This window comes from Opisthocomus hoazin, chromosome 17, assembly GCF_030867145.1.
Source record: "Opisthocomus hoazin isolate bOpiHoa1 chromosome 17, bOpiHoa1.hap1, whole genome shotgun sequence".
NCBI lineage: Eukaryota > Metazoa > Chordata > Aves > Opisthocomiformes > Opisthocomidae > Opisthocomus > Opisthocomus hoazin.
The window spans coordinates 6,905,504-6,924,795 of NC_134430.1; the positions used below are offsets into that span (position 1 = coordinate 6,905,504).

At 49.9% G+C, this 19,292-nt stretch overlaps 1 protein-coding gene across 6 annotated transcripts in view; it reads left to right on the top strand.

Annotated features, from left to right (window-relative positions):
• The window catches only part of HIVEP3 (HIVEP zinc finger 3), a 279,427-nt gene that overhangs the window by 140,625 nt on the left and 119,510 nt on the right, over positions 1–19,292 (top strand). For 3 of the 6 annotated variants that reach the window (XM_075437832.1, XM_075437838.1, XM_075437837.1), the window contains exon 3: positions 18,456–18,550. The exons of the other annotated variants lie outside the window; for them this stretch is intronic. The gene's annotated coding sequence lies outside the window, so the exon portion shown is untranslated. The remainder of the gene's footprint in view (positions 1–18,455; positions 18,551–19,292) is intronic. 6 annotated transcript variants of the gene reach the window in all.

Below are 19,292 nucleotides of genomic sequence, written 5' to 3' on the forward strand. Positions count from 1 at the left end.
GATATGTTCCAGTTTTCAAATGAAAGGTGTTTAGAAGATTCAAGTTGAAACATTTATTTCATAGAGAAGTGTTGTTATGCTCCAGAAGGTGTGTATCCAAACAGAACAAAAGCAGTCCTGTTCAAAGGAGCCACAAGCAGTGCCAACAGAGAAAGGCGAGCTTCTTTTTCAAATGTCATTCTTCATATTTTATTGTCTTTCATCCATAATCATTTAAATACATTCGCGTGTTTGAAAAAATAACCACAGCACAGCCATTCCACTTTATCCATAGCATGCTCTTGAATACATTATATTTTGTGATACATTGTTTCTCTGTTGGATTTTTTTTCAAAGATGTTCTGCAAAATGGTTCCATGTGTGTTTTAATAAGACAATTCTCAGTCTATACATGGATTTTGTACCAGGACAATTTGCGCTTGCTCAAGGGCTTCATTATTTTTTGAAAATTTTAGAAATGCAGTGACTAAAAATATGCAGAGGAACGTCCCTATGCCCTCAGATTCGGAAGGAAAGGTCTCCTCACATACATGCATTGCTGACATACGGGCTTTCAAAGAAGATTCACGGGGGGACTGGGACAGTTTGGCCTAAGAGAGGCTGAGGATTGGCACAGAAGTTTTTAATGCAGTTCAGCATTTGAGTCTTGAAGAAATGAAGCACCACAGCTTTCAAAATTGTCTGTGAGTAATGGGTCATCTTCAGGCAATGTGAACAACACTGCTGTGAAGAGAAGCGTGCGGATGACGGATTTGCCTCCACACGACTTAGAGGTCTTTTCCATCCTCAGTGATTCTGTGATTCTGTGACGCATCAGGTGTGTGCGTTCAGCTGATGTGGGAATTATGCCGTGAAATCCCAACGTGGAAGATGATATGCTGCTGTTAATGTTCATGACATGGGAGCTCTCAGCTGTTGAAGCCTTCTACTTTTAACAAGATAGATCTCCAGTATGCGTTGTTTTCTTCAGTGCTATTTAAGACTTATGCTCTATTCTGTAGCCATAGGAGCAATTATAAGATCATTTTCTTAGTCTCATTTCTTATGTTGTTTCTATGAAAATAATAGATCTTCTCACAGACCAGGAGGTGGTTATCATATTTTAATGTTTTGGATTTGCTTTAATCCCATGTGACCATAGTTACGCCTTTAATCCTGGAAGATGAAGTAACTTTTAAACTCAAAAAGAATCTTGATTTTTAAGAGCGATGCATACCAGTTCAATTTCATCTTTACACAGATAAACAAAATGCCTTTATTTTTTCTTGGTTGTTTACTTATTTCTTCTCTTATTATTATTATAATACCACAGAAGCAAAATTAAGTAGATGAGTAAATAGCATGTTCCAGCGTTGAGGTGGATAGGTTAATTTTCTTATTTGTTCTGAGTACAGAAAACAATAATACAATCTCTAGAGTGGGAATATCAAAAACAAGAGGCTAGTATGGACCCGGCTGTGTACAGGTAAAGTTGGCAAGTGTCATCTGGAAAAGTGAATCGGAAATCTGTGCGCATATTCAATCTCTGTCAGTATTAGATCCGGTTGTCGTATCGCAGGGATGGGGAAGCTGCTGAGAAAGTTTGGGTGTTCCAGCATGGGGGAGAGGTGGAGATGAAACCTCGCCCTGCGTGCAGCTGTCCTTTTGCAAGTGTAAAACCAGCTGCATGTGTATGACCCCGGCTCACGCTATGGGGAGAACTTGTCTGAAAGCAATTCGGGATGGGCAGTGCTGGTGTGACGGCGGGGTTCATACCCCGGTGATCTGGAAGCAGCAGCGTTTGGTTGTCTGCTGGCTGCGGCAGCATGACAGCCAACATGAAGTATTCGTCTGAAGAATGGCAGCGCATAAACTCATATTTTCCCCAAACCATGCAGGGAACGTTACTGAGATGAGTGTGGAACAACAGCCGCTTTCGGTTTGGTTGGCATTTAATTAAGATGGATGTGAAGGATTTCTGTAAATCAGTGCAACATGTAGAAAGGGTGACTCGCTTTGAAGATGTATAGTGCTGGCTGTGTATCCAGTACACAGAAATTCGATAAATGGAGTAAACATACTGTAAAGGTGTACAGGATATGCTGGTCTTGTTCTTTAACCTGCTCTGAAAATGCAAGAGCATGTGGCCTCTAACGAGATTAAATATTACATTTAAAAATACTAAGCCTGTTAACGCAGTGCATAATTAAGCCCTGGAATTCATTGCCAGGGAAAATCTTTGAGTGGAACTTAATAACATTTAAAAAAGAGACAGATGTGTCTATTATTAATAAAACTAGGCACGGATCTGTTCTGTGAAAGGTAGAAAAAAGCAAGGCTGCTTAACAAATAGTCTCACACATGAGAGTCAAACACTGGCTGCCTAGCGAGGAAGCCTTTTTATTTTCCTTTTATGCTCGCTGTTATCTTCTGATTTGCACCTGACTTTGAAGCGCTGGAGCCTATGACCAGGGGAGATGTCTGCCGAGCTGGGAGGTCCACAGGCAGGTCCTGCAGCTCTGACCGGTGTCAGGGAGCTGCTCAGATAAGCAGCGGGTCAGCTGAGGCCCTGCGGAGAGTGCTTGTGCCATTCAAGGTCATCCTTACCATTTAGCAGAGCGAAAAAAAAGTGTCAGGTCTTCCAGCGAGACAGGGTGTTTTTGTAGCGGTTTCCCTGTAAACAGCCGAACGTGGGGCTCGGGGGATTGCTGCGTGTCTGAGCTGAAGTTTTTTTGCTTTTGAGCTTTTTAAGAAAAGCTGGAGGAGCAAGCGGGCCAATAAAACTGGCTGCCAGATACCTCAGAGTGTTCCTGGGCTTTCATAAACCCCATTTTGTGCTAGAGTTAACCCAAGCAAAATGCACGGAGAAGGAAAATGGGATGAACCTTGTCTAACTACATGGGTGTCCTGTGTGGGACACTTTGTGTCCAGGCAGAGCTTTACTCCTTGGTTCCTTTCTTATTCAGCTCTGTGCCACTGTAAATCTGTGGGGTGATGTGCAGTGACCTGCTGATGGTTTCTGTCATGCCAGTTCATGATCTGGTGGGCATTAACATTTTCTGCTTGATGAGGTTGTGCATGGCTGGGTCCCGTCCTGCGCTACGTGAGCAGAGGATCTTGGTTTCGAGGGGAGGCAGAGGCGTGACGCAGTGACGCTGCAGGCAGAGCCTGGCCACACTGCCCGCTTCTCTGCCTGCAGGCACTTACTGGAACGTAAAGCCACGGCAGCACCTTGTTACATGGTGGTGGTGGTTTGTGGGACAGCCTGGTGGACCCTACATGTGCTTCTTGCCTCTGATCTCAAACCTTCCTTGGTCTGGCCCATGCCAGCCCCTCCTGGCTCCAGCAGTGGCAGGATGAAGGTTGGGGAGGGCATGGTGGCACTCCCATGGTGAACACAGTGCGACGCGTGTCACAGCACAGAGGGGGGTGCCTAGGACCAGATTCTCCCTGTCCGTGCCAGGCACTTCGTGATGCTCAGACTTGACCAGTGCCACCAAGCTTTGGGACGAGGAAGCCACAATGTCAGATAACAGTCCTGGGCAGCCTGCTTTAGGTGGCCCTGCTTAAGCAGAGGGTTGGACCACACGATCTCCAGAAGTCCCTTCCCACCTCAACCATGCTGTGTTAATGTGCCTATGAAGGATGTTCCCCTTATACTTGGGCACACAGAATTATGTCAGGGATTAAAAACAATAGTCCAGTGACCCTGTCACTTGTGCATAGCCTCTTGAGAGCCAGGCTCTGTGTGTCTGCTTCTTGTGCTGTGACATGGGACAGGGAATGAGGGGTGCTGAAGCTACAGCCCCTCCCCAGCTTGCTAGAGGTGAGCTGGGACAGTAAAGTCTCATTTTTCTGTCTGCTGTTTTCCCTCCATGTCCTGGGAACAGCCTCCTTGATTCCTGCTCTCTGTCATCTCTCTGGGTGATGCTGCTGCGTCCCACTGGTTCCTGCTGCCCTGGGCGATAAACCCTGAACGGGCAATTCGCCTTTATGGGCCCTGCACGAGCAGTAGTGAACAGAGCCCTGGGAGGTGCCTGGCTCTCCCTTCCTACCAGTGTGGCCCCTGGAAGATGATGTGAAGGTTTACCAGCTGGAGAAAATAGTTTTCAAGCTGATGATCTCTTTCCAAGCTTTTCCTTGAAGCTGGTGTTACTTCCAGTAATCCGTGCTCAAAATGGGAGTGGTGGTGGAGGATTCCCACAGACCCTCTGACTCAAGCCTACTGGGCTCAAGTCTCCGGGCGATTTGAGAGCCAGCCCTCTGCAAGGAGCACCCGAGGAAGCCTACTTCATGCTTGCTCCTCCTCCTCTTCCTCTCTGGCTGTGGCAGTCGTGGGAATGGCAGGACTCCAGCAAGCCCTTACACACTGCAACTCTTTACACTTTGTCACGAGCCTTGGTCTGGGAAAGTATGTAAGAACATCCTTAAAGTTAATTATGTGTTTCGGCACCGTCCTGAAGTAGGCATGTTTTTTTAATCGAGACCCTAAGTTGAAGATGAGAAGAGGCAGGATGGGAACCTCACTAACGTTACCCTGCAGGTTTGAAGTTGATTTTATGCCAGAACATCATTAATTTCTGCCATCTCAGAAATTAAGCCTTTGCTGCCTGTGCTTGGTGCTGAGATATGTAGGTCTCACTGCATAGCTCTGCTGGCTCAATTTACCTTTCTCTTCCAAGACAGTTTTAGCACTAATTGACCAGAATTCAAACCAGCTTTCTCTCCTGGTAATGTGGTTCATTGCTTATAATTGACCTGGTTTTCTGGCAGTGAAGAGAGCTCTACCAGCCAGCATATACTGCGGGACTGTAGCCTGTAATTACTTAGATTTAAGCCCTTGAAGGAAAATTTTAAGAGCTTTCTCTGCTGAATTGAAGCTGTAAAATAATATATATAAAAGAAAAATTTCCAAGCTAGTCTTTTAAAAGTCTAAGCAGAGTCAAGGAAGGAAGCTTAGCACTGCTCAGCTGGTGGCAGAATACAGCTTTCTGGAGGAGGTTGTTGTTTCGGATCTCCTGGATGGACAACCAAGGAACCAATTTTTAAGTCACTCTCTCCGAGCTATTGGTTGTAATGCGTGACCCAGAGGTACCAAAACTGTTTTGCCATTCTAAAAGCACACTGTACCAAAGAAACCCCAATGCTTAGGTGTTGCAGTTGACAACAGTCCTGTTCAGCACTGCAGCCTCAGCTGCAGCAACTCCATTTGCTGGTACTGACCCACGGACACACCAGCCTCTCCACGCACAACCCTCTCCAGCAGCTGGCCAGGACACCCCAGTCCCCCTGACAGTTGTTTTTTCCTGTGGTCTCACCTGTAGAGAGACTGGCTCCCAGGACCTTCACCTACTTGTCAACTAGCCTGGCTTGGTGTTTGCTAGTGATCACACACTGACCCTGGTCCCAGTCCAGATGCTGCACCCAAACCCCATACACACGGGCACGCAGAATAGAGTCCCACACCCAGGAAAATAGTTAAAAATGAAGTTTAATAGAAGATAGGACAGACTGCACTCATTATGCACAGGGCATGGCTGGACAAGAGTACTGACCAACTGTTTATACTGTTTATACATCTCCTTATCCCTCTGTTTTACCACATATGCTCCTCCCAAAACCATCTTGATCCCTCCCTTCCCCAGCTGTGGTTCCTTCCCCAAACATCCTGTTGTAAGTCTTGTGCAATCCCCAAATGCCCTTGCCCTGCATCCTGTGTGTCCCACACCGCCTCAGAACCACAGGAGCTCCAGTTGACTCATCTCAGTGGGTTTCACAACTGTAGCCTGGGGCTGTGGCTATCCTGGGACAGCCCTGGGAGGAGCCAGGCATCATGTCCCTTCCTCTGAGCCCATAATTTGGGTCTCCACCTGCCATTGTGCCCTGTGCTCCTCTGGGTTCATGGAGATGGGCCTGGGATGGGCTGATGGCTCCTGAGATGGGCCTGGGAGTAGCTGGGCAGGGCGTTGCTTGGTTTCCCCACCTGTCATGGACATTCTGTTCTCCTTTGTGGATGTACAGGTGAGATTTTTATTGCATAACCTGATACAGCCCACAAAAGTGGCCAAGATGGTCATGGTCGTGTTCTGGCACAACCTTGCATGGCAGTCTCCACCAAACGGTGATGTCTCCCACCTTTCCTTGTGGGAGGTGAGGGGAGCAGGAACGGGTGTCTAAGGGGAACAGCAAACCTCCGGTCTGAGATAACATCATAAAACTTATTCTGGGAAGGAGGTGACTGCCCATCAGCAGTTCTCACACAGCACCTCTCCTATCTGTATCAGAGAACAGCTTTTGTGCTTCATGCTGAATTTGGGGGCTGCTCGTGCCTAGTGGGTGGTGTTCGAGCAGATGTCCTCCCTTTGGCTCAAGACATGGATTAGTTATGAGCAAAGTGTCCAGCTCCAAAGTCTGGGGCATTTCTGAGTGTTTGGGGGTGCCTGAATGCCAGCACCCAGGTGCTACATGACTTTTAGTTAAGTTCAGGCACCTGTAAGGCGAAGCAGCTTGGAGCATCGCATGTCTGGATTGCTTTCCTGAATGTCCACACTACATCAGATGGCAAAGCCAGTCAAAGATGCCAAAGCAGATGCAAAAACATCTGGACATCACCGAAAGTGCAAAGATTTGCTCCGTCTTCTGCTGATACCCAGCACAGAGCATTGGCTGATCTCCAGCAGAAGTCCTTTTCTGTGCTCCTGCATTGGAGGTAAGAAATAACACAACTCCTGCTGTATGACCGGGAGGGAGAGAAGAAAATTGAGAGAGTGGGAAGCATACCTCACTGTTTAAATTAACCTCTCTGGGATTCTTTTTAGAAGATAGGAAAAATGACAACCTGATTTACAACACCCTTTCCTCCCTTGAAATTCACTGTGTGCCTGCCCTGTCTCTCTGCATCTAGAAATAAATCATCAAGCGTTTCAGAAATGCACTCAGAGAAATGTACCCTTTTATTTGGCCACCATATGCACTTGAGGGCTCAAACATGCTTTTTCAGGCAGTGCTGCCTCTCCATATTTCTTCTCCAGACCCCCTGTGTTCGAAGCATTGATTTTACATTTAGGCTTTGTGATCTTTTTCCTTGGTTGGGATCTCTCAGAGGCTGCAGAAGGGGACTGGAGCAGCTTTTTCACATTGCATAAGGCTGTTTTGGGGAGTTCTAATGGGAAACTTAACAAGGGTGAGCAGACGTGTTTTAAAAGCTTCATCCTCCAAAATAAGTAGAATATGCAAGGATGCACAAGCGCGAAGTTCACAAAAGCTGGTGTAACAGCAAATGGTCGAATTCTCACCCAGCCGCTGTATGGGCCAAGACTGGCTCTGATTTTGCCTGGAGCACTGGGGCTCAGATGCAGAAAGTGCTTTTCTCGCTTTCCACTTCACACACAAAAAAAGTCTAAACTAAAAGAGAGCATCAAGATTTGTCCTTCTTACCCCATGTGACAGGAGATGCAACCTGGAGGCAGAGAGAGAGGACTGCAGAGTGTTGAATTTCTCTGCTCAATAAAATAACCAAAGATAACCTGTTGGCTAATGTTATACCCTTGGCACTGGGTATACGCTACACTGAAGTATGAACTCAAAGTAGTTGTTAAAGAAGACTTATTTTAAAAAATAAATGCAGTTTTGAAAGTTCGCATTCTTACACAGAGAAAATGTAGGAGAGGACACTGTGTGCTGCGAGGGTGAGGAGCAGTGTGGTTTGCCTGCCCCAGGCTTCGACAACACGCGTTTGCAGGCATGGAAGAGAAACACGGCTGTGTTCTCCTGGGCACTGGAGAGCAGGAAAAGTGGGACTCACACAAACAGAAACTTCGTGCAGGAATAGCCCAGCTCTGACTGTGATTTTCTCAGATCTGGAAAGAAACCTGTGGCAGAGGCTCCCGGGAAGTCCCCGGCAGGGTCAGGCTTATCTGGGTGTCACGTGTGGGATACCTTTGTTCTTCCTGGTTGTTTTGATACATGGAAAACCCCAGCTGATTTTTTTTTTCCAATGAATAATTGTTTACGTAAGATAGATCTGGTTCCTGATGCGAGGAGGGTTATGATCCACCCCAAACCCGCCAGGTTATTAGGATGCTCACCTGGGTGGAGAAAATCGTGTCTCATCTGAGCTTTCCTCAATGTAGCTGAACACTTTAAACAGCAAATTAACTCAAGCCAAGCGAGAGGCTCTTCCTCCCGATTTCATTTTTCACATGAAAAAATGTGAAGGAGCTTCATTGCGTGCTGGGGCAGAGGAGACAAATGTCTGAAATAAGACATCTGTGCATGCGCTCACGCAAAGAAAACCTGTTCGCCGGCATCCCTACCACAGGTACAAACCTGTGTGAACTTTCCCCATCTTCGTCTCACGGAATCTGCTCTGCGCTGGAGACGCTGAGGGCAGAGCAGCGTCTGCGTTCAGCCATTCCTTTGCCCGGGGATGGGGGCTTGCAGGTCCCATCTGTGCTGCTCGGTCGGGAGCCCAGGCAGTCCCCAGGCTGGAGGCTGCGTTTTGGTTTTCCAGAGTTTCAGTGCCCTTCTCTGGATTCCCAGAAATCGGCATTCTCATTTCCTAGACAGCTGCCCTATTGTCTTTTTCAGGAATAAATCCCCAAATCATCTCCGTGGCTGATTCATACTCGTTCAGGTGCTTGCGTGACCCTGAATTGAGGACAGAGAATATAGGACAGCAGAAAAAGTACAAATTGGAGAAAAATCTCTTCTCATGCATAGTAAATTTATCAGGGGCTGTCCTGGTGGTTACGAAAACTTCCTTAGTCCTTAACAAGATGTGTGGTCATGTTGCTTACAGGACAGCCAGCCTAAAAAGTCCCCAATAAACAGTTGATAAGAGATCTGGGATCTTGCCTGTGGACTGTTTACTTTCAAGCTGTCAGAACTAAGTTTGGAAGGATGTTCGCCAGCTCTTGTCCAAATTAGAAACGTCCTGCCCAGTCCCCGGCGCTGCGCGGGGAGGAGCGGCTGTCCACAGATGGGTCGGATCCATCCCTGGATGCCAGCGTAACCCATGCACTGCTCCAAGGGGCTTACTGGAGGTTGAACTTCACCTGAAAACGCTCCCGCCCCAGTTGGGATGTAGCCACGTACACAGATGTGATCTTGGTTGTTGCAGAAAGTTGGGGCCGTGTGGGGACACATCAATTAATTACTGGCTGCAAGCAGGCCTCCAAGTGGCCCAAGCACTCTGCAGCCGTTTTCCCCTGTTTGTGCAAACTGTTTGCAGTTCTGGGTTTGCACCGTGACAGTGATGAAGTCTGATCAACCGGTGGAGAGACCTGTCCTTCCCTTTCCTTGCTCCATCTTCTTGGGTGCGGTGTGACTGTACAGCCTCGTACCCTCTGGCCACCCCTGGAGAAGGGATTCAGGAGCGAGTAGACCTTTGTTTGACCAAGAGTGGCAGCTCAGGTTCTGGAACCACAAACGCTGCAGGGGTGATCTTACCATTTCCTGCAATGCTGTGGTTCAAAGTGTGAGAGTTTTTTTCAATACCTTCATTTCACATGTGTTTATTCTAATTTATTTTTGTATGTGACCTGAAGTCTCAGTTTCCGAAGCTTGTATGTTCTAAGTTACTGATTTGGAAGGGTCTTTTTGATGAATTTCCTTGTCTAAACTGCTTTTTTTTTTTTGGCATGGCGTTCGTTAGTGAATGATACACCACTTAATGTATGACTAATACGTAATGACCACAGTGAGGGTAGTCAGGTGACATTGTGAGTGGTTTGGAGTGTAAAATAGTGCACACTCATGCACTCACACACACATCCTTTTGAGATCACGCTGCCGGAGTTTCGGGGCAGTGCAAGCAGCTCGGTCGGGACTCCTCTCATCTCTTTCCAGTTGAGAAGTGATCCGCTCTGCCTGCGCAGCCGGTAGAGAGAAAAAAATGTTCCAGGGCCTGATTCACCTACTATTTAGATGTGTATCTTGCAGTGAAGTGAATCAACTCTAGGACTTCCTCCATAAAAGGAGGTGTGGAGGTATTTATTTTGTAGAAATCTGAAGTTGGGTGAGATAAATTCCAGCCAGGAAGCATGCTGCAGAAGACAGACATTAGTATATTTTTATTAGCAATAGCTTAGAGGCCTGTGCTGCCAAGAATAGCAGATTGGGAAAAGGTGTGCAGGGTTAAAGCCCCCAGCCCGCCGTTTCTCTGTATTTCAAAGGCTCACTTTGTGCTACGCAGCAGCACACAGAGATGCCAAACGAAGAGGCAAGGCTGCCAGGGAGCCTTGAAGTCCCCAGCGTTCGAACTACCAAGCAGCTGCCACCTTTTTAACAAGCGGTGGCAAGTGGGCAGCGAGACCTGCTGCCATCGCTGCTGCCCCTGCCCGTTTGTTTCAGCCACTGGTGGACATGTGGCCGCTGTAAAGAAGAGATTTGTCTCACAGAATCACAGAACCACAGGATGGATGGGGTTGGAAGGGACCTCTGTGGGTCACCCAGCCCAACCCCCTGCCCAAGCAGGGTCACCCAGAGCAGGCTGCACAGCACCGCGTCCAGGTGGGGCTGGAATATCTCCAGAGAAGGAGACTCCACAGCCTCCCTGGGCAGCCTGGGCCAGGGCTCCGTCACCCTCAGAGGGAAGAAGTTCTTCCTCGGGTTCAGCTGGAGCTTCCTCTGCTTCAGTTTGTGCCCGTTGCCCCTTGTCCTGTCGCTGGGCACCACTGCAAAGAGTCTGGCCCCGTCCTCCTGACCCCCCCTCCAGATATTTATTGGCATTGATAAGGTCCCAAAGGTCTCCTCACAGCCCTGCTTCAGAGATGTGGTGTTGAGTAGCCGATGTGACGTAGGTGAGAGCGTTGATCAGGTACAGCAGTTATTCATAATTTTGCTTCGTTATATTTTTCCTAGTGTAGTCTGTGTTCAAGATTTTACTGAATTTTAACTTTGCACAAAGTATTTCAGACCCTGTTACTGTGTTGTGAGGTTGCTTCGTACAAAGCCAAGCTTGCTGCAGAAACCAGTTGTGTGCCAGTGCTTTGTTGCTGCTCAGTGGATGTGTATTGCTATGCTGACAGAACAAATGCTGGGAAGCTGGAGAAGCTGTGCTGCCTGCATTTTCCTCCACATCAAAGAGCTGAAATCCCTGCTTTACAAATGCAAAAAAACTCAACGGACCTTTAACTGTTAAGTTATGTTTGTTGCCTGAATGATGCTTTTTTTTTTTTTCCTTTTTCGGTGTTGTTAGGCTGCTGCCTGCTCTCCCTTGAGCTTCCATCAAAAGATGTTGCCTGTCAGTGGCCAAATGCACCCCCCACCCCACTCCCCCCCTCGGTCCTGTTGCGTTTAGCCACAGATGCAAAACTTATGATGTTTTATTATTGAAGTTTATTAAAAGGACACAGTCCACTAATAAAACTATTTTGGTTTTCTATGGCTAATTCTGACTTGAAAGAGAGAATACGAGCTGACAAAATGTTGCAAGTTGCTTTAGCGAGAAGCAGAAAGGAGGTAATGCAATTAATGCAAAGAGCAGCAGAAGCTTCTGGTAGAGCTCTCATTATGGGAAGTAACTCTTCCAAGAAGATTTCCTGATGCGTTATTACCTGGCTTCATGGTACATGGGTGTTGGTGGAGCTGAACTCCAAACACACACTGCTGATGTTACTGCCTTAAAAGTTAGAAGCGTTTCTGGCTGCTGCTCAGTACACTGGCTTTGGAAGAACGGTATCAAGAGCTGTTTGTTTATCCTTAGATCCTAGCAGAGGAGGTAGGTTTAGGGAACGCGTAGGTGTTTTGTCTCTATAAGAAAATAAGAGCTATCATTGTCCATCTCCATCCAGGCCTTGTACTCTTCTGCCTCATGGTGTAGCCCCATTTAAGGCTGCATTTCAGGATTAATCTAGTTTTTCTCTAATGAGCATGTATTATTCAATGTTTCTTGTTGTGTCGCTATTTTCCTTCTTCCTGGGCGACTCCAAGGCCATGTGCAGCATAAATTGTCCTATTTAAACATCACTGAGTATCTGGGGGCAAATTCAACCTCAGAGCTACTCCATTGGAATGAATGGGCAAATCACTGAATCACAGCATCCCAGCATGGCAGGGGCTGGAAGGCACCTCTGTGGGTCACCCAGCCCAACCCCCTGCCCAAGCAGGGTCACCCAGAGCAGGCTGCACAGCACCGCGGCCAGGCGGGGCTGGAATATCTCCAGAGAAGGAGACTCCACAGCCTCCCTGGGCAGCCTGGGCCAGGGCTCCGGCACCCTCAGAGGGAAGAAGTTCTTCCTCGGGTTCAGCTGCAGCTTCCTCTGCTTCAGTTTGTGCCCGTTGCCCCTTGTCCTGTCGCTGGGCACCACTGGAAAGAGTCTGGCCCCGTCCTCCTGACCCCCACCCTGCAGATATTTAGAGGCATTTCTAAGGTCCCCTCTCAGCCTTCTCTTCTCCAGGCTGAACAAGCCCAGCTCCCTCAGCCTCTCCTCGTAGCAGAGATGCTCCAGTCCCCTCCTCATCCTCGTAGCCCTCCACTGGCCTCTCTCCAGTAGCTCCTCATCTTTCTTGAACTGGGGAGTCCAGCACTGGACACAGCACTGCAGATGGGGCCTCACCAGGGCAGAGTAGAGGGGGAGGAGAGCTCATCTGAAATCTCAAAGCCCGTTGTGCTTCCTGAGCACAGCATTCAGATAACGTGGCTCGCCCAGCAAAGCGCGTGCTTCCCATGAGCTCCAACAGCCCGTGCGGCACTGGCTTCACTTTCCTCACCCACGCAGCTCGGGGATTACCACGCTGTTGTACCCGAAAGGCACAGACGCCCGGGTCAGGCAGCCTTGGCTGGTCTGCTCTCTGCTGCTGGTGGTCGATGGTTTGATGTGACCTGACTGTGAGGTATGTGTTGTGGGACGATGGAGCAGAGAAGTTTTGGGTGTTACTCAGTTCTCGCTTGCAATGGAGTAAACTGGAAGTCAAGGGATGGACACTGGTGGAAGGTCAAGCCCTGTGTTTCCTTTTACGCACAGCCTTTCTCCAGGGTGTGCGCTGTTTTTGTTTCTCTATTGCCTTCCCCGCCCTTTGAGTATTTTATTTATACTTTCGTAAGTTATTCATTTCTTTTGCTTGGTTTCCTATGTGGTGCCTGGAAGCCCCAGCTCACTGCTGGTCACTGCGTGAGGGTGTTACTGCCCGGCTCCTGCAGGCCTCGGGCTGTGGGCATGGAGCTCTCCCTGCTTGGGAATGCATGGGGAGGGCACCCTTCGCCATAAACACCTTCGTGTTTAAGGTAAAACGAATGTAAACAGGGTATTTACATGGGACAGTTGATAATTTCACACTTAGAAATGACAATGATTCCTTGAAAAGTGTTGTCAGGGTCAAAATGAGGGAGAAACGGGTTTTAGGCAGCATGACTGAGTTTTGATGGCTATTTCTATGGCACCTTGTGTCTAAAACGGAGACAAATGCTTGTGGACTGCATACACATGGTACTGCCGAGAAGGAGGTGGCTCAGGGACTGGTGGCTGATTTTACAAACAGGCTTTTAGGATATCTGAGATGAGAAATTTCTGATGGGACTTGGGAGCTTTACTAGGTGTAATTCAAAGGACGGTATCCAGTAGACATCACGATGGCAATTTGTGACCATCTAACTTCTTAAAAGAAAAATGGAACTTTTCTTTTTGCGCTATTTTGGGGGGAAGATGACTCCTGTGTATACAGTGTAATTCAAAATATATGGTAAAAATGCTTATTTAATTTTAAAATTGACACTTGTTATGTATAGACACCCATTCTGCTAGATGTGGACCTGCTCTGTAATACCCTGTTTCACGTGTGTTGATGTGGTTATAGGGATATTTACTGTATATTGGTCTATGTCAGTGGTTTCCAACCTTTTTTTTTGATTTGTAAATCTTACATTTTTACACTGGGGTGCAGTCATTTGCATAGCAAATTTAAACTTCCAGGCACTGGGCTTGCTTTTCTTAGTTACAACTCACAAAACCCTTAGAAGCTGCCTGCGGATCCCCAGGGCTCCACAGGCACGCTGGAAACGACTGGGCTAAAATTAATAGGAAGGTTGTACAGAGAAACAGAAGGGAAAGGGAAAGACGTGCTGGGAGGTAGCAGAGGCCCTTCTCCCAGCGCAAATGGGGCTGGCAGCGGAGCGTGCCCAGGCTGATAACTCTGAGGATGCTCTGAGGATGCTGCCTCCTGCCCCCGGGTACTTTGCAAAACTGCTTTAGACGAGTGGGGAGCTGCTCAGGTGCTTGTGCAAAAAAACAAATACAGGGTAAGATGGTGCTTGAAGATGTGCATAGACTTTCCTCAGGCGGTGCAACAAGCATTGCTTAAGGCCATTTGGTCCCTATAGGTACATGCGTGGCTGGAGGGAGAGGTCCCAGGTTTCCCACTGCCCTGGGAGATGCCGAGCAGGACGCAGGAGGCAGGCAGGGAGCTGGCAGGCTGGGTAGGCTCTCCTATGAGGAAAGGCTGAGGGAGCTGGGCTTGCTCAGCCTGTAGAAGAGAAGGCTGAGAGGGGACCTAATAAATGCTTCTAAATATCTGCAGGGTGGGTGTCAGGAAGATGGGGCCAAACTCTTTGCAGTGGTGCCCAGCGACAGGACAAGGGGCAACGGGCACAAACTGAAGCAGAGGAAGCTCCAGCTGAACCCGAGGAAGAACTTCTTCCCTCTGAGGGTGCCGGAGCCCTGGCCCAGGCTGCCCAGGGAGGCTGTGGAGTCTCCTTCTCTGGAGATATTCCAGCCCCGCCTGGACACGGTGCTGTGCAGCCTGCTCTGGGTGACCCTGCTTGGGCAGGGGGTTGGGCTGGATGACCCACAGAGGTCCCTTCCAACCCTGAACATTCTGTGATTCTGTGATTCTGTAATCCCTGGCTGCGGAGTGAAGGTAGGAGGAAGGGGCACAGGCGGTTGGAGAACGCACAGCCTCTAGGCGAGGGTCTGTGCCACTGGCAGAAGCTGGCAGGGACGGCGCTGAGGCAGGAAGCACGTCAGCCTGGCGATTTTCCTCATGAATTCCTGCCATGCCAAAATGCAGCAGCCGCTCTCCCCGAGCGCTTGTCGCCACGGCAGAGTGCGTGTGCTCGCTCGGATTACTCATAGTTGGCCGCGATTTCTGTTCGCAACATATTGTTTGACAAATGTCAATTCTGAAGAAAAATAATTTAAATTATTTCTCCGAGACAAAGTTTCAGATTTAACATTGCGCAGATGCTCGGTCTAAAATTAGCATAATGATTCCTCATGCCTGCGACTTACCAGGACATGTGTCTTTAATGTGAGCGTTGGAATAATAATGAAACTTTGCAGTGATTTTTTTGGAGAGTTGAAGATTCTCCCGCAGGCTTTTGAAGTGTTTCACGAGCGCAGGGACCTTCTGAGTTAAGGAACGCTGCTATTCCCATTTTGCAGATGTGGAAAAGTGAGAGGCAGAGCTCCTGCGGTGCCTGAAGTCCCGGACCCAGGAGAGCTGGGGGGACTGAGGGTCCCAGGCAGCCGAACGGGCGCTGCCGTTTCGCGGGCGTTCAGCTCCTGGCTGCTGCTGGGGTGGCTGGAAAGGGACGTGGGCTTCTGGGGTCGGGCTGTTCACAATGAACACGCCTCGGGAAAGGTGCCTGGTGGGATTTCCAAAAGCGGCGGGGGGGCTCAGGGCTTGTCGGTGGCGCTGGCTGAGCTGAAAACTCCTGAAGATCTCGTTTCACTTCTAGGGATTTACAGTTCGGGTTGTAAAAAGGTTGTTAAATATGGCTGAAAAATGTTTCCGCTGCTCCAGCTTTCCCTAGGGAGAGGATGACGTGAGAACTGTATTCCCTGTCCCGTCTTCAGTCAGAGGCTCGATTGCTCATACTTGGGCATAGGGGCTTTGAAAAGAGAAGCAAAACACACAACAGCGTTTCTAAGCCCCCAGACAGTTTCCCCAGATGGGAAGGCTTTGACACAAAAGGTGAGGTGACTTGTTGATGGTTGCACGGCAGCTCAGTGGGAGAAGGAACATAAACCCACAATTCCCAGGCTGTAGCGGAAGGGTTCTTGCGGGAGAACCTCCCTTTCCGCTCGGCTGCTCTAACGGCAGATCTTGCAGTCACAGATATGGAAAAGCTGAGAGTCCTGACTGTGCCTTCGCCTTCTGTTACTGCGTTTTAGCAGCAGGGAAGAGAGGGATGAGGTAGGGACCAGCTGGAAGCGGGCAGAGCTCAGGAGGGTGCTCCAAGGAGGAGCACGGCGCCGGGAACTCCTGCGCAGCAGCAGGGATGGTGGAAAAACTAATAAAGATCAGAAAAAAAAAAAAAGAAAAAAAGAGGTAGGAGCAGTTTCAAAGAGGCCTTTTCAGGCAGCAGGTAATTTTTGCACACCCTGGGCCGCGCTGAGGTGAACAGGGGTGGGTGAGGGATGGGGAGGCAACGAAGCCCGTTTGAACATCGAGGGGGGGAAAGGAGTCTGACCTTTAAACGAGGGGTGAGATGTGGTTGCTTTAACCATCCTTGACCCGAGGACAGTCCTTTTCCGGACTAAATGCTGGTTTCTAACAAAGGATTTCCACAAAACTGACCACTGTGGCCTGAACTTCACCCTGCGTGTTCCTGACCCCGCCGTGGGAAGGGGAGCCTCAGGGGAAGCTGGCCCTTCATTCTCCCATTTAAGCAAAACCACACTCTTCCACCGAAGAAAAGCCACCGCCGCTGGGCCAACACCTTTGTGCTGATTGCCTTGAATGGTCGTGTTTGTGCTGTTCAGAGGAAAAACACCTTGACCTTTCTGGGCGGTGGAGCACAGAGATCAGCCTCCATAACTGGGCAGACAGGGTCTGGGTGTTTGCTGTGATGAGCAGAGTCAAGGATGCTGGTTAAAAACAAACAAACAAAAAAATCTATAGCTTTTTTTTATAGTGAAAATCTTAAATATACCCATGCTTGGTACTGTGTGGTGCACTTTAAAAGCAACGTTAGCACCTTGCTACTATTTTGATGAGCTCCCGGGGCTGTGTTTTCCAAGGAGAGAGAGTTCATCACAGCAGAGGTGCCGAAGCCTCTCACAGGCACACTGGGTGCCCTCGCCCTTTCAGATTGGAAGGTAATATCTTAATAAATGCTTCTCAAAGCCAGTTCTCAGTTCATCCCCGTGTGCCAGGAAAGGAAGGAAGATCGTAGATGTGTCAGGAGGAGATAACCTGTCTGCCTGGTCCAGTAAAATCATCCCCATCACGAGGCTGCTGCTGGAATTGGAGGTGCTTACACAAGAACTGAGATAGAACAGATTTTTCTGCACTGTGGCATGGAGTAAATGAAACACTGCTTTTGCTTCTCATCAGGGGACCTTGTGCTTCTGTCCATGCTGCTGTGAGCTATATTTCATTTATTATGTGTACATCTGAGTACTCAAGCCCAATTTGATGAAGAAAGTGGATGCCTTGCCGTATCCAGTCTCTTCCATCGCCACGGTCCCCCTGCTCAGTCCGGCTTGAAAAAAAAAAGAATAACAAAAACGGAGAAAAAAGAAAAAACAAAAACTGAGAAAAAAACCTAAAAGGTAAAAAAAGAAAAAAAAAAAAGGAGAATAAAGAAAAAAAAAACAAAAAAGGAGAAAAAAAACCAAAAATGGGAAAAAAGAAGAAAAACAAAAAAAAAAGGAGAAAAAAGAAAATAAAAAAGGAGGAAAAAAACCACAGCTGAAAAAAGACCACGACAACGAAAAAGACAATTAAAAAAAAAAAAGGGCTGGGTGCGCTTCGGGGCTGCTCTGGGCGCGCTGAGCCGGGTGCGGGTCCCCGCTCCCCCCGTGGCCGTGGCGGTGCGCAGCGCTGCGGGAAGCTCCCCGCCTGCCCCGGGGGTCCGCGGCGGGCCAGCTCGGAGCCCCCCTCCCCTGGAGAGCCCGTCGGGAGCGGGCTGTCCCCGGCTGCAGCCCCGCCGGTCCTTCCTGCGGCCGCGGGGGGATGCTCCGGGACGGCACCCCCCTCCCCGCTCTCCGGTCCTGCCGCCGGGCAGGCGCGGGATCCCCCCGCGATGCGCCGGGGGGAGGGGGGGGTTGGATCAGCGAGGGGAGGGAGCCGGGACAGATGGGGAGGGGACGAGGAGGAGGATGTGGGGGAGGGAGGCGGCGGGGCGGGCGAACCGCGCTGGCAGCGCGCTCCCTCCCGCCTCCTTCCCCCCGCCAGCCCCGGGGCAGCCCCCCCCCCCGCCCCGCCCCGGCTCCCGCAGGCGAGAAGCCGCTTTTGTGATGGCAAACGCTGGCGAGGGGAGGCAGACACCCCCCACCCCCATCTCCCACCCGCTCCCGCGCTCCAGCCCGGATGAGTCTCGCCCCCCCCCCCGGTCATGGGCCGCGGGGCTCTGCACCCCCCGCAGCGGCCGAAGGATCCCCGTCCCCTTCCCCGCACTCGCAGCCGCAGCGCCCGCCCGACGACAGGAAACCGAGCGGAGTGAATGGAAAGAGGGGGCGGCGCCGGCCCAACGACTTCCCCTGACATCACTGCCCAAATAAGGAGCTTTAAACTCAGCTTTTCTGTTGCAGCCCGGCAGAAGATCCCCCTGGAGCCCCGGGGTCCCTCGCCTCCAGCGGGCAGAGCCATGGCAGAGCCGCGGCTGCAGCGCGGGGGGCGGCTGCAGGTAACCGAGCTCCGCTGCTGGGGGGGGGGGGGATGCTTTAATATATATATATATATATATATATAGTATTTAATTTTCTTGTGTCAGTGCTGAGAGGGAAGAGCAGCCGCCGAGGCGTAATTACAAACGCTTGTACCAGCCGGGCACGTCTCGCTGGTGAGGTCACTGCAGTGAGTAACCTGGAGTTACTACTGGTTGTCAGGTCGTTGCAGTGAGTAACCTGGAGTTACTACTGGTTGCCGGGCTGCTGAAACACCGAGGGGTTGTTGCTCTTGCTCCGCTGCCAGGCAGCCTGGGTCCCTGCGCGGGGCATCGACTGCAGCTCCGCTCTCAATTAGCGGCCACCTCTAATTAAGGTCTGGAGAGCTGGGGGCTTTGGCTGGCCGCGCCATGTGGCCGGGGTGAGCTGTCTGGCTGGCTGGCTGGCTGTCTGGGACGGATTTCCTCCTTATCACTCGCAGAGGAAAGCGAGTGGGGAGCGCAGGGGTTGTTCTCGGGCGGCACGTGACGCGAGTCAAATCCCGGCGTGAGCGCGGAGCGAGCTGGCTTCCCCAACCCAACCCAACGCAGAGCTTCTGCGGGGAGGATGGCCAGGGCCTGGACCCGGGGCTGACCCCTTGGGTGTTCCATCCCTCCCAAGTGCTTCTCGCCGCTGGTTAGCACCAGCACATCAGCGGAAAATGAGGCAGCTTTAAAAATGCATTAAGTCTGAGTAAATGAGCGCTAACGATTTAAGCTCCTT